Genomic DNA, 15,975 nt, shown 5'->3' on the forward strand with positions numbered 1-15,975 from the left:
TCTGGCCCCGTACACCCAACAATCATCCAGCCATGTGATATGCAAGCCACCCGAATCCCACTGCCCTGTAAAAAACCAAAAAAAAAAAAAAAAAAAAGAGAAAAAAAAGACTTAAAATAAAATAAAATAGTAATAATAGTAGGGGTGGCTGGGTGGTGGACAGAGCATTGGCCCTTGAGCCAGGAGCACCCGGGGACAAATCCGGCCCCATACACCCAAGGATCACACTGCTATGTGGCCCCAGGCAGGCCACCCAACCCCATTTGCCCTGAACCCCCCCAAAAAAAATAATAATAATAAAAGGTGTGCTTGAGTCTTTGTTCCAACACCAACAACTCTGTCATGGGTGGATCACATTCTTTATGATAAGTCCATCACAAAAGTTTCTTCCATATTTTTCCAGCATTGCCATTGCTGATCTTTCCTTTCATATTTCTCCCCTACCATGTACTTTATTTTGTCTCTCCTTTCACTCTGACTGTGTTGTAAGGTAGCTGAGTGGTGCAGCAGACAAATCCCTGGCCCTGGGGCCAAGAGGCCCCGAGCCCCCATACCACCCCTTAGGCCCAGAATCTACCTGGTCCTGTGGTCCCGGACAGGCTTTCCAATCCCAGGCCCTTGAAAGAAGTAAAAAAGAAAATGTGTTATATCTGACTGCTCTAACCCCATGGTGCATCCTCTCCTCCATCACTCACTTCTCCCCCTTGCCCCTGTCCCCCCCCTCTCTCCTTCTTACTCCAAATGCCTATACCCCTTTGAGTATATATGCTGTTTCCTTTCCTAGCCACCTCTGGTAAGGGAGAAGATTCCCTTGTTTCCCCTTGCCTTCCCCCCTTCCATATCATTGCAATAGCTCATTGTAATAAAGAAAAATCTTATTATATGAAATATCTTGGCCTATTCCCCCTCTCCTGTTTTCTTTCTCCCATTACATTTCCCTTTTTTTCTATTGACTCCATCTTTACACCATATATTATCTTCAAATTCAGCTTTCTCCTGTGCTTCAACTATAAAAGCTCCCTCTACCTGCTCTATTAACTGAGAAGGTTCATATGAGAATTATCAGTGTCACTCTTCTATACAGGAATACATGCAGTTCATCCTCATTAAGTCCCTCATATTTTCATCTTCTCCTCCACTCTCTATGCTTCACCCTAGTCCTGTATCTGAAGATCAAACCTTCTGTTAAGCTCTGGCCATTCCAACAGGAACATTTGAAATTCCCCTGGTTCATTGAAAGTCCATCTTTGTCCCTGGAAGAGGACATTCAGCCTTGCTGGGTAGTTGATTCTTGGCTGCATTCTAAGCTCTTTTGCCTTCTGGTATATTGTATTCCAAGCCCTACGAGCTTCCAATGTAGATGCTGCTAAGTCCTGTGTGATCCTGACTGCAGCTCCACGATATTTGAACTGTGTACTTCTGGCTGCTTGTAATATTTTCTCTTTGACTTGGGAGTTCTGGAATTTAGCTATGATATTCCTAGGGGTTGATTTTTTGGGATCTCTTTCTAGGGGGGATCGGCGGATTCTCTCCATTTCTATTTTGCCCTCTGCTTCTAGGATATTAGGGCAATTTTCCTGTAGTAATTCTTTGAAAATGATGTCAAGGTTCTTTTCCTGACCATGACTTTCAGGTATTCCAATAATTTCAAATTATCTTTCCTAAGTCTCTTTTCCATATCAGTTGTTTTTTCAATGAGATATTTCACATTTTCTTCTAATTTTTCATTTTTTTGGTTTTGAAGTATTGATTCCTGATTTCTGGCAAATTCATCAATCTCCCTGAATTCTATTCTTTGTCTGAAGGATTTGTTCTCCTCAGAGAGTTTTCTTATCTCTTTTTCCATCTGGCCCATTCTGATTTTTAAAGCATTCTTCTCCTCAATAAATTTTTGAACTGTTTTATCCATTTGACCTAAGCTGATTTTTAGCATGCTATTTTCTTCAGCATTTTTTTGGATTTCCTTGACTAGGCTGCTGACTTCATTTTCACGTTTTTCCTGTATCTCTCTCATTTCTTTTCCCATTTTTTCTTCTAACTCCCTCATTTGATTTTCAATGTCTTTTTTGAGCTCTATCATAGCCTGAGCCCAATTTCTGCTTTTCTTGCAGTCTTTAGATGTAGGAGCTTGTGCTTCCTCATCTTCAGACTGAGTATTTTGGTCCTTCTTGGGCTCATTTGCAAAATATTTCTCAATAGTCTTCTTTTTGTTTCTCTGCTTGCTCATTTTCCCAGCCTGGGCCTGGTTTGGGGTGTGTCTTGAGCTTTTGGGACACTCCCACAAGGGTCTCAGTGTGTGAGGCTCTGTCCTTCCTCCTGTTCTGTGAATGACCATTATGCGCCCCTCTCTGGCACAGGGCTAAGATGGGGGGGGGCATGCTGCTTTTCCCAGGGGCCCTAGACTGTGATCAGGATCTGAATGTTGTCAGAGTCCCAGGGTCCTGTTCCAGGGGCAGAGGACAGAGCTAGGCAGTCTCTCTCTTTTCACTCCCCTTCCTCAGTTCAATGGACTCATGCTTACTGACTCTGCCTGCTTCTGTTTCCTGGATCTGTAATGCAGTGGCCAGGCAGCTTGTTGTGGACCCTGAGGGCTGGGCTCCACATGCTTGCCCTGGCAGAGGTCCCCCACTGGTCCCCCACTTTGTGCCCCGTTCTCCCTGGGGCGCAGGTCAGGAAACTCCTGCGCTGCTGGGAGCAGTGGCTCCCAGAACCCTGGGGCTGCCTCAGGGAGGCTGAAGTTCTTTCATTCTGGTGGGCCACCCCTCTAGGGGCCACCCCTCAGACCCCAGGGAGCAGAGCCTTTCTGCTCTTTTCCAGGTTACCTTGAGTAGGAGCACTGCCTCATTGGGTCCCTCTCTGGGTTCTGTCTCTCAAAAATTTAGTTAAAGTCCTTAGTTTCAAAGATTTATGAGAGAGCTCCTAAGACACACTCCACTCTTGTCGCTACCTCTTTCAAGAGAAAAAGATGAACACACCGTGAAATAGGGAACTCTCAAACTTTCCTGTTGAAATGAACAAATCTGAACAAAAGGTTTGATCTTCAATTACAGGACTCAGTTGAATCATATGGAAGATGGATGGGAAAAACAAATTATGAGTATTTAATGATGTTAATTTGCATATATACCTGCATGAGAAGAAGATACTGAAAACTCATCTGAATCTTCTCATTTATTAGAGTAGTTAGAATGACCATATATAGACAATGCACAAGAGAGAGCTAAATATAAAGGTATAAGATATTATAAAGATGGCATCAATGAATGAAAAAGAATGTACCAGAAGAGAGGGAAAGGAGAAGTTCAATATGTTAAGATATTTAATATAAAAAAATCAAGTAAAAAACTTTCATAATGGAGTGGAGGGGGGAAGGTAAGGTGGAGAGAAAATAATATGCACCCTCAATAAGGTAGAGTAATTTATCTTACACTAGGGGTAAAAAGGAAAGGACAAGGATGGTATAAAGGGTACTAGGGGAGCAGAGGATGGGTGTAAGTGAAGAAAAGAGGGAAGATCTTCAGAGAAGATAGTCAAATGCAAGGCAATTCTGAGGAGAGACAGGGTGCAAGGAGAGAGAGAAAATAATAAATGGGAGTGCTGAGGAATAAAATGAAGGAAAATATAGTTAACACTAACAAATATGTGAAAACTATTGCAGCAACTTTTATTATGGATTCATGATAAAGAATATTATCCATCTCAGAGACAGAGCTGATGATATTTGAATGCAGACTGAAGTATACTTTTTTCTCTCACTTTATTTTTCTTGAGGTACCTCTATCTTTTGGAAGGAGGGGGGAATTATATTTACTTTCACAACAATAGTATGTATTACTGTAAAAATAAAATAAATCATGAAAGATTTTTAAAGAATACACATGGACCAATCTGTGTAGCTACCTCTATGCCCTGCTTTTATCCCATCCTGGTAGCCATAGCACATTAAATTTTTCCAACTGCCCTCCAGGTGCCACTTCCTTCTTTTCTATAATATCACTCTACAGAATTTTATCAGACTTCCCTGGGAGATTTGAACCATTCAATTTTAGAATTCCTCTACAAGTTGGCACTTCAGGATTGGGAGTGAATATAAAATATAAAATATGTAATCAACTGCTTCACAATGCTTTCCATCCCACTGTGTCCAAGGTTTTAGTTTATAAATCTATAATAAACTTCCCTGTTACCTTAAACAGTATAATAGTATCAAAATAATTATTATGCATAAAACCATAATCAAATCAGTGCTTTTAGAAATGAGACTACAGGGGCAGCTAGGTGGCACAGTGGATAGATCACTAGTCCTAGAGTCAGGAGTACCTGAGTTCAAATATGGCCTCAGTCACTTAATAATTATCTAGCTATGTGACTTTGAGCAAGTTATTTAACCACATTGCCTTGTAAAAATGAAATGGCACTACATCATCTTCTGAATAAATTCATTTTTTATCTTTTTTTCTACAAACACTCACTTTTCTAGTCATCAGACTATTTAGGGAGTTGTTTTCTCATACTGGAATCTTATGAATATTGTTTCATTTTTGTGTTTTTATCCCTTGAATTTAATTCAGCACTTAACACATTGGAGATATTTTTTTACAATATTTTTCCTTAACTCACTTTTTCTAATGTCAATCCAAGTTACAAATGACCCAGTAGATTAACCTTTGTTTAAATCCATTGCTCTTCCTACTCTATCACTTTTGTTTCCCCATGTCTTTTCATGGCCAATACAAAAGTTTTGGTTACTAATCAGGAGGAAAAGACAGTTTTTTAAAATATATCTAACATCCATCATAAAACATTCATTGAGAAAGAGAAGGATGTACCAGAAGATTTATATAATCATATAATTCTATTGCAAAATTAGCACAGTATTTTATTTGTCCTCCTTGATAAGGGCTAATTTATGATACTAAAATATTAACTATAATTATTGCTAAATGAAATAATTATAATGAAAGAAATTTATGTATTATAAGTCTTAGTATTCTTATTATATTCTATTCCTTTCTGAGAGACAACAGCAGCTACTAAAAACAAACCCTGACCCGACTTATGAGAGAAATCATATGAAACCTCCGCCAAAATGGAAGAGATTCACCTGAGAATCCAACAATAAGAAATACCAACAACAACAACCAAAAGCTCATACAATTATCTGATGCTTTGAGAGGATCATTATAGACAGAATAATTTAAATAACTGATATTTCTTGCTAATATAAAATATTAGAGTGTTGTGATCAGTTTTGGACATCAGAATATAGGTTGGAAGACAAGGTGAGATGGGCTGGGAAGCCTTTATATTGTTGACCCCAATAACAAATCCTATTGTATTGAATCACTAGGTATGCCAACCCTCACGGATAAGGATACAATATGTTGGATAGTCCTGTACCAGAGTCTCCCATGCTGTATAATCAATTCTAAAGTTCTTTAATGAGACTTTGAGAGTGACTCAGTATCACCTCTGACCTGCATGAGTGTTTGCCATGTGTGAATTCTCTATAAAATAGTATTCTTTGGTAAACATACATCTGGTAATCTAACATCATGTCCAGTCTAGCAAAGTGACATTCTCTGTATTAATTTTGGAATGCTATGCAATTTAGCTCAAGAAAGGCCATCAGTGCCCTAAAATGTTTGATAGAATTCATTGGAAATCCACCTGGCCCTGGAGACTTTTACTTAAGGAGTTTAATAATGGCTTATTGAATTTCTTTTTATGTGATAGGGTTATTTAGGTGTTAATTTGGGAAAAAAAAAACTCATGAGAAAATTAACACTTTGCAACAAGAAAACAAATCCTTAGAAAATACAAGTGGACAAATGCAAAAAGAAAATAATTCAAAATCTGAAATGATCAAAGGGAAAACTGTTACAAAATATAATTGACAATTTAGAAAAAAGAGTTGCAAAAGTTAAATTAAGAAAATTCTTTCCTTAAAAAAAGAATAGAGGCTATGGAAATCAATGACTTCATGCATGAGACAACAATAATTGGTTAAACAAAAATCAAAAAATTGAAAAAATAGAAGAAAATGTTAAATACTTCATTAGCAAAACCACTGACCTTGATAACAGTTCAGGAAAAGATAACCTAAAAATTATTGGTCTTCCTGAAAACATTGAAGAGGGAAAAAAAGCCTGGGCTTAATATTACAGAATTTAGTGATGGAAAATTGCCCTGATGTAATGAAACCAGAAGGCAAAATAGTCATTGAAAATATACATCAATCCCCTCTGGAAAGGGATACCAAAATGAAAACACCATTGAATATGCCAAAACTATAAGATAAAAGAGAAAATCCTGCAAGCATCCAGAAAGAAACAGTTTAAATACCAAGGAGCCACAGTAAGGATTGCACAGGACCTGGCAGCATCAGCATTAAGGGACTGAAGGGCCTGGAATGAAATATTCCAAAGATTATGAAACCTTGGAATTCAGTCAAGAATCTATTATCTGGCAGAGCTGAGCCTTCTCTTCCAGGGCAAAAGATGAACATTTGATGAAATAGGAGACTTCCAACTTTTCCTGATGAAAAGACCAGAGATCAACAGAAAATCTAGACTTTGAACAGGATATTCAAGGGACACATAAAAAAAGTAAAATTTAAAAAGGGTGGAAAGGGGGGAAAAACTCATCAATTAACCTGAAACTGGCAATATCCCTACCTGGAAGAAAGACTTTAACAACTCTCAAGAATTCTAAATCTGTTAGAGAGTATTGAATTAGCCAGAAGAGATGGATATGCATGACATATTTGGGAAACTGTTTCCCAATAAGATGAAACTGGATATATCCTTACATTAGAGAAAGAGTCTAATAACTCTTTATAATTGTAATTATAGTAGAGAGAACAGCCAGAAGTAATGGTAACTCATGATCTTTCTGTGACTAAGATGAAATTGTTTCAAAACAATACCTCCTTAAAAATGGGGACAGGAGATTGAAAGGGGTAAATCTCTTTACATCAAGAGGTACAAAGGACTTATTGCAATAAAGGGTAAGAAGGGAGGAGGTCAGAACTGCCTGAAACTGACTCTCATCAGATTGGCTTAAAGTTAATATACAAACATACTGCTAAGTTAAGAAACTTTACTTAACTTTAAGTGTTAAAACGGAAATAATGGGGGCGATTAAAGGGGGAATCAACAGAAGGAAAAGAAGGAAGAAGGCACAAAGGGAAAGGGGGAAAAAGGGAGGAGGTGGTTGGATATATGAGGGCAAACACACTGAAGGTGGTGGAATTCAGAAACAAAACACTGGGGAATATGGATAAAGGGGAAAAGGGGGAAATACAAAGAGAAGGAAGATAACATGGAAAGCAATAAAAAACTAGTAATTCTAACCTTGAATGTGAATGGGATGAACTCTCCCTTAAAACATAAGTTTAAAAACCAGAACCCTACAATGTGCTGATTAGAAGAAGCTCATCTGAAGCAGAGAGATACATACAGAGTAAAGGAAAAAGGTATGAACAAAATATATTTTTATTCAGCTAAAGTGAAAAAAAGTAGGAGTAGCAATCTTCATCCCATACAAAGCAGCTACAAAAATAGATATTATTAAAAGAGATGAGGAAGGAAACTATATCCTCCTAAAAGGTACCATAGACAATAAAGTAATTTCAAAATTAAATATGTATGCACCCAAAGGTATTGCACCTAATATCTTAAAGGAGAATTTGAAGGAGCTACAGGAAGTTATAGACTGCGAAACTCAAATACTGGGAGACCTCAGCCTCCCACTCTCAGATTTAGATAAAATCTAACTAAAAAATTCAACAAGAAGGAAGTTAAAGAGGTAAATAGATTGTTAGGAAACCTAGGCATGATAGACATATGGAGGAAACTGAATGGGGATAGAAAGTAATATACTTTTTTGTTCCTGCAGCACATGACACTTACAGAAATATTCACAACCTACTAGTGCTTAAAAACCTAATAATCAATTGCATAAATGTAGAAATAGTCAATAAATCTTTCTCAGATAGCATGCAATATTGGGCCAGGGAGATATAGACACAAAACTAATTAGAAACTGTATAACCTAAATTTTAAAGGATGAGTGGATCAAACAGCAAATTATAGAACATATTAATTATTATATCCTAGATGAGGACAATAAGGAAATGATGTAACAAAACCTATGGGATACATTCACGGCAGGTGCTAGGGGATATATTATATCTTTAAGTGGTTATATGAATAAATTAGAGAAATAGGAATTCAAGAACTAAATATACAAGTAAAAAAATTAATGAAAGAACAAATTAAAAACCCCCAATTAAATACCAAATAAGAAATTCTAAAAATTAAAGGAGAAATTAATAAAATCAAAAACCAAAAAAAAACTATTGAACTAATAAATAAGACCAAGAGCTGCTTTTTGAAAAAAATGATAAAACTCTGGTCAAATTGATTAAAACAAAGAAATAAGAAAAACAAATTGCTAGTATCATAAATGAAAAAGGTGAAGTCACTGCCAATGAGGAGGAAATTAAACTAATAATTCAGGAATTATTTTGCCCAACTCTATGCAAATAAATTGGACAAACTAAGTGAAATGGATGCATATGTACAAAATATAAGCAGCCTAAATTAAATGAAGAGGAACGTAAAAACCTAAATAACCCTATCTCATAAAAAAATTCAACAAGCCATTATTGAACTCCCTAAGAAAAAATCTCCAGGGCCAGATGGATTTACAATGAATTCTATCAAACATTTAAGGAGCAACTGGTTTCCAATTCTATATAAACTTTGAAAAATAGGTGAAAATGGAACTGTGCCTAACTTTCTATGACACCAATATGGTACTGGTACCTAAAACAGGAAGTGTTAAAAAAGAGAAAGAAAATTATAGACGTATCTCCCTGTTGAATATAGATGCAAAAATCTTAAATGAAACCTTAGCAAAATTACTATAACAAGTTATCATTAGAATAATACATTATGAACAAGTAGAATTTTTCTCAGGAATGCAGGGTTGGTTCAATGTTAGGAAAACTGTCAGTATAATTAATTATAGTAATGACAAACATAACAGAAATCATATGCTTATATCAGTAGATGCTGAAAAAGCTTTGGAAAAAAATACAGCACCAATTTCTATTAAAAATACTCAAGAGTATAGGAATAAATGAATTGTTCCTTATAATAATCAATATCTATCTGAAACCATCAACAAGCATTATATGTGATGGGGATAGGATTGATACATTCCCAATAAGATGAGGGGTGAAACAGGGCTGCCCACTATCACCACTACTATTCAATATCATATTAGAAATTGAGAATACCATCTGTATACAGATAAAGAGCTGTGGAATTTGAACAAAGTTCAAGGACTATTCCCTTTAGTTTAGAAAAAAAAACATATCTTATTATCTGATCCTATTATCTTTTATCCTTTTTGTTTCTTCCTTAAGAATCACACTGAATTTGGATTAATGTAGAACATGAAAACAAAATCAAGACTGACATATTGCTTTCCATGGTGGGGGTGGGGGGGAGGTAAGTGAGATTGGGATAAAAATTGTAAAACTCAAATAAAATCATTAATAAAAGTAAAAAACAGCAACAAAAAATAAAAAAGAAATGCTAGCTTCATCAGCAAGAGAAAAAAAAGAAATTGAAGGAATTAGAATAGAGAAGGAAGAGAAAAAATTCTCAGTCTTTGCAGATGACATGATGGTATACAAACAGAATCCCAAAAAATCATCTAAAAAACTACTAGAAATAATTTGAAAGTTTAGCAAAGTGGCAGGATAGAAAGTAAATTCTCATTAATCCTCAAAATGTATGTATATATATATATATATATATATATATATATACATATATATATATATGTATGTATGACTAACAAGATGCAGAAGAAAGAACTAGAGAGAAAAATCTCATTCAAAGTAATTTCAAACAATATAAAATACCTGGGTGTCTATCTGTCAGGGCAGAACCAGAAACTTTTTAAAAACAATTACAAAACTTCTCACACAAATAAAACAGACTTAAAAACTGGGCAAATATCAACTGCTCATGGATAGGCTGAGCAAATGTAATAAAAATTACAAATCTACCAAAATTGAACCACTTGTTTCATGCCCTACAAATAAGAATTTCAAAAAATTAGTTAGAAAAATGCAAATATATTCATGTGGAGAAATAAAAAGTTGAGAATCTTGAGATTTACTGAAAATTTGTGCCAAAGAAATTGGCTTAGCCCTACCACATCTAAAATTATATTATAAAGCATTAGTCATTAAAACTGTCTAGTATTGGGTAAGAATAGAGTGGTGGATCAGTGGAATACATTAGGTGCAATATCAGGAAATGATTATAGGAATCTGCTGTTTGATAAACACAAAGAGTCCAGCTATTGGGATAAAAACTCTCTCTTTGATAAAAACTGTTGGGAAAATTGGAAGCTAGTATGGAGGAAACTTAGATTAGACCAACACCTCACACACTGTATCAAGCCAATGTCAAAATGGAGATAGGATGTAAACATAAAAAAAATATTACAAGTAAACTAGTAGATCAAGGAATATTTTACTGTCAGATCGATGGAAAGGGAAACAATTTATGACCAAGGAAGAGATGGAGAACTCCATTAAAATAAACTAGATAATTTTGATTTTGTTAAATTAAATAGCTTTTGCACAGAAAAATCCACTGTAACCAAGCTCAAAAGAAATGTAATAAATTGGGAAACCTTTTTTTTTTTATAACTAGTGCTTCTGACAAAGGACTCATCTCTGAAATACAAAGAGAACTGAGTCACATTTAAAAAAATAGACAAGCCATTCCCCAACTGAGAAATGGTCAAAGGATATGCAAAGGCAATTTACAGATGAGGAAATCAAAGCAATCCATAGTCACATGAAAAATTCCTCTAAATCACTAATTATTAGAGAAATGCAAAGTCAAACATCTCTGAGGTACCACCTCACACCTCTTAGACTGGTCAATATGACCAGAAAGAAAAATGATCATTATTGGAAGGGATGTTGGAAATGTTGAAACTAATGCATTGTTGGTGGAGCTGTGAACTCATCCAACCTTTATGGAGAGCAATTTGGAATTATGAATAAAGAACAATAATAATGTGCATACCCTTTGATCCAGCAATACCACTACTGGGTCTGTTCCCTGAAGAGGTTATGAAAAATGGTAAAAACATCACCTGTACATAAATGTTCAAAGCAGCTCTGTTTGTGGTGTCAAAAACTGGAAACTATGAGAATGTCCATCAATTGGAGAATGGCTTAACAAACTGTGGTATATGTATTTGATGGAACACTGCTGTTTTATTAGAAACCAGGATGGATGGGAATTCAGGGAAGTCTGGAAGGATTTGCATGAACTGATACTGAGTGAGATGAGTAGAAGCAGAACACCCTAATTCCAATATGGGAGTGATGATCAACCTTAATTGTCTTGCTCATACCAAAAGGGAAACAATCGGGCATAATTTGGGGATATCTGCAATGGAGAATGTCATCTGTATCCTGAAGTGGGAAGTCTGAACAAAGACCAAAGACTTTCTATGTACCTTTAATTTAACTTTTTCAAAATTGTCTTATTGTGTAATTCTGCTATATCTCATACTATATGTGTCTTCCTTAAGGATATGATCTCTCTCATCACATTCATTTTAGATCAATGTATACTATAGGAATGATATTAAGACTAATCAACTGCCTTCTCTGGGGCATGGATGGAGGGAAGAAAGATTGAGGGAGAAATTGTAAACCTCAAATAAAACCTTTCTAAAATTTAAATAAATAATTAAAAAAATAAAGTAACTATCTTGATCCTCCAAATAACTTAGCCTATAAACTTTTGTACTAACTTTCATACTTTTTTGCAGTAGCCTGTGAACTTTTACAGTAACCTGTGAATTAAAATTTAAAGCTTTCTTAAGATCCTCAATCATAGACCCTGGTGAATTTTTCACAAGATGAAGTAACATCTATCCTTAATCCCTCTCCCCTGAAGCCCAATTCAGATACAACTGAGAAAATAGAAAAATCATTTGTCCTAAGTCCAGGTTGCATATTTTTTGAATTTCTAAAGTTTCCTACATCTTCATATGAGTAAGAAGAAAGCTATTTCATGATGAGAGTATGTAAAGCTAAGGCTTGTCAAGGGAATATCAATAATTGGATAAGAGGGCAAAACACTTGAGAGAAAAGGACAATGGAGAGTTGACCTGGTTCACCAATTTTTCAATATGTAAAAGCAAGAATAAAATAAAGAGTGCTAGGGTCAATTGTTTGGAGATGATAGTGAGAATGAAGGACAGGAGTCTTTACTGACTTGAAGACATTTGACCTCTCATTTCCCTGAATATTGTGCAGATCTAGGAATAGAGACATGAAGTTAAAATTTCTCAGATCAGTAAGATAAGAAAATATATTGTCAACTGATGCAGTCCATACCAAATGCTAATAAAACTAGAAAAAAGATATGAGATATGAAAGAGAACAATATAATAGAGAGAACACACATTTCAAATATCTAAAGTTTTTAGTTCAGATTCCAACTCATACTCATTTCATGGGTGATCTTAACCAAATCACTTAAATTTTCTTTTCCTCATCGATCATCAATTAATTAGACTAGATAATAGCTATGTTTCTTTAAAATATATTTTTTAAACATTACAAACTTAAAAGAAATGTTCTTTATTGGTTACAATATCGCATTCTTGTTGCTCCTCCCCTGTACGATCTATGGAGTCATTTCCCATTCAACTTTTCACTTGCCTCAAAAAGGAACATTTCCACAGCTATTTAAATCAGACTGACCCCATCCTGTTTCCATTGAATATTCCACTGTTCATGGTCTCTTCCTGTGAATTTTTAAATTTTGCCCACAATCAAGCACTAATTCAGGGGTCCTAAAGAGGATTTTCTTTTCTGTGATCCCCAAAGAAATTAAGGTTTTTTTCTTATTCTCTGAGTTTCTTCTGTTTGAAATATCAACAATGAACTGCCTCACACTTTTTTTCCCAATAAAGGTAATCAATGATTTTTCTAGTCCTACAGGAAAGAATGATAACAGATAAAGTTATTGGAAAGTGAAATAACATGAAATATTTGCATTCCAAGAAAAGATCCTAAATCCTCTTTTAAGTTCCTTTTAAACCTAAAAATAAAAGACTGCTAATCTTCTATCTAATTTTTAATCAAATAATTTTCTATATTTTAAGTCAGGAAACTTATGAGAGATGGAGAAACATAGTAAAAAACATAAAGAAGGTATTTTCCTACAGATACGATATAACTATTTTATCATCCAATATTCTGGATTTGAAGAATGATGACATTTAAAAAAAATTACTAATAAAATTTGAACTTGATTACAGAATAATTTTTAAAATATACTTTCCTCTTTAAGTCTTCTAACTTATTGCTCACCAAGGCTATTTATTTTTGTAAGAAGGAAAAATATATAGAAGATATTTCCTCCTCACTAAAAGAGACCCATCTTGAGTGGGTGTGTTTATTAATGACTGAACAGGTGTTGATCAGTATACAATCATAACTGAAATAACTTGTTCCTAAATTTTTAAAATATCTTCTGTGAATTTAAATTTGAAAAAATGTCTCCTATCAAAAATTAAGACTTTTTTGTCAAAATGAATATTTGACACATCTCATGATGGTAGTGGGGCATTTCTGGATTTGCAGTTCCAAAGGTTTGATTGAAATCTCAGTTAAATCACTTTATATCCATGTGTCTTCCTTAAGTCATTTAGGCTGGTATGGCTTCCATTTCCTAGAATATACAGCGAAGTGATTTGGCTACATGACCACCAAGGTACTTTCCAGTTCAGATTGTTAACTATGTGTCCTATCCAATAATCTTGATAAACTCTTGCTTAAAAACAACATAACAATGAATCAGGAAAATCTTTAAGTTCATATCTCATGAAGGAATGCAGAATGCAGAAGCATCATGGAGTACTGGAAAGAGGACTTAATCAGAAATTCAGAAGACCCACATTAAAATATAATTTCCATCCTTGCTAAGATAGCTATGTGACAATGGGGAATTTTTCGTACATCTCTGAACATTAGTTTCTTCAACCATAAAATATATATCCGATCACTGTACCCAAATAGTTCTGGAGGAGAAAATGAGACATTACTTGCCTCACTGAAATCCAATTCATGATCCAATTCATGTGCTTGCCATGGGATCAACTCCTTGATTTCACGGTCTTCTTCGAGAATAAAAGATACATATTAACAAAGATAATGATACTTGATCTATCAATTTCAAAATCTGAATGAAAATTCTGTGCAAATTTGCACAGAAGCTACATTGAAAACTTTAAACTCTAGTAGCTATGTGTCACAGTGGATAGAGCACTGGTTCAGGAGTCAGGAAGATCTGAATTCAACTCCGAATCCAGACACTAAATAATTGCATAGTTGTATGACCTTGAACTTGGGCAAGTCACTTTGCCCCATTTCTTTGAAAAAGAAAAACAAAAAGTTTAAACTGCTAGAGAAACATAAGTTCTTACTTGGTAGTCTCTGTGGCGTGCCTACCTTTAGTACTTAACAAATGCTATATGACAACATTTCCACAAGTACAGATGCCTCATATTCTATAATTCAGGTCTATTAGAATTATTTTATATTCTTGGAATTTAAGGAATTAAAAATATGAATTATCAACCTAGTAAAATCACAAATTTATACTTCAATTTAAAAATCCAGATTTTTTTCACATTTTTTCTATCCCTTATATGAAACACAAGCAAAAACAAGCAAAGTTTTTTTGTTTGTTTTAGTTTCTGTTTTGGGATGTGAGTGAAATACTGATTAGGAGTCAGATACTCAATTTTAAGTCTGACATAAATGAGCTGCATAATGGCTTTACCATTGGAACAAAAAATAGCAAGAACCTGTAGAAAAATGAAGATTTTTAAAGTGATATAGAATGAACATAAAACAAGTAAAAAAAATAGAAAAAAAACCTTTTTCAGTATAAATGAAGAAAATCTTAAGTGATGTTCAGATAAAAACCCTTGGGAAATATCTATTGGGCATATCAAACATATTCTCAAACTTAGCTAACAATCAGTAAACTATTAAAATTTATGGCTTCATGTTATAGGATTTCATATAAATCTGGAAAACTTGGATCATGACTCTAAAATGGAAAAGTTATTTAGTAGAAACTTCTCATTTTATATAGATGTGGTAATTGAGGGTCAGACTTGCACTGGTATTTGTTAAGGTCACTCATACACTAAACAAATGGAAAGATTTGTACTTTGACTACAAAATGAGAGGTTCTACCAGTATAATCTACTGATGCCCTCATAGTTTAATTTCAATTGCTGTTTTCATAAAATTGTCAAACTTCAGCCTGGTTGACCTTGACAGGTTGCTTTAAATATATTTCAGTTGCTATGACTACAGTCCCCTGACACTCAAGAAAGTCATAGCGGGGCGGAGCCAAGATGGGGACAAGAAGGGATGCAGTCTTAGGAGTTCTCTGATAAAATTCATCAGCTAAGTACTCCAAATAAACTTTCGAGAGACAGAACCCACAAAGGGACCCAGTGAGGCAGTTCTCCTACTCAAGGTAACCTGGAAAAGAGCAGAAAGGTTCTGGTTCCCGGGATCGGAGAGGCGGCCTGCCAGAAGGGTGACCCACCAGAGCCAAAGAACTTCAGCCAGCCGGAGGCAGCCCCAGGGTGCTGGGAGTCTCAGCTCACAGCAGGGGGGGGGAGTCTCCTGAGCTGCACCCAGAGGAGCACCGGGCACAAAGTGGGGGAACAGCGGGGGACCTCTGCCAGAGCGAGCACATGAAGCCCAGCCCTCAGAGCACACAGTGAGCAGCCTGGTCTTTCCCCAGCCCTGATCCAGGAAACAGAAGCAGGCAGAGCCAGTAAGCAGGAGCCCCCAGGGCATGAGCCCATTGAGCTGAGGGAGGGGAGTGA

General features: G+C 35.4%; 1 long non-coding RNA gene across 1 annotated transcript in view; it reads right to left on the reverse strand.

Moving 5' to 3' along the window:
* Positions 1 to 15,975, reverse strand: part of LOC141514986 (uncharacterized) — a 61,952-nt gene that overhangs the window by 21,357 nt on the left and 24,620 nt on the right. The window contains exon 2 of the long non-coding RNA XR_012476183.1: positions 578 to 617. This is a non-coding gene — a long non-coding RNA (uncharacterized LOC141514986). The remainder of the gene's footprint in view (positions 1 to 577; positions 618 to 15,975) is intronic.

The sequence above is a fragment of the Macrotis lagotis genome, chromosome 1 (assembly GCF_037893015.1).
Source record: "Macrotis lagotis isolate mMagLag1 chromosome 1, bilby.v1.9.chrom.fasta, whole genome shotgun sequence".
In the NCBI taxonomy this organism is placed as follows: domain Eukaryota; kingdom Metazoa; phylum Chordata; class Mammalia; order Peramelemorphia; family Peramelidae; genus Macrotis; species Macrotis lagotis.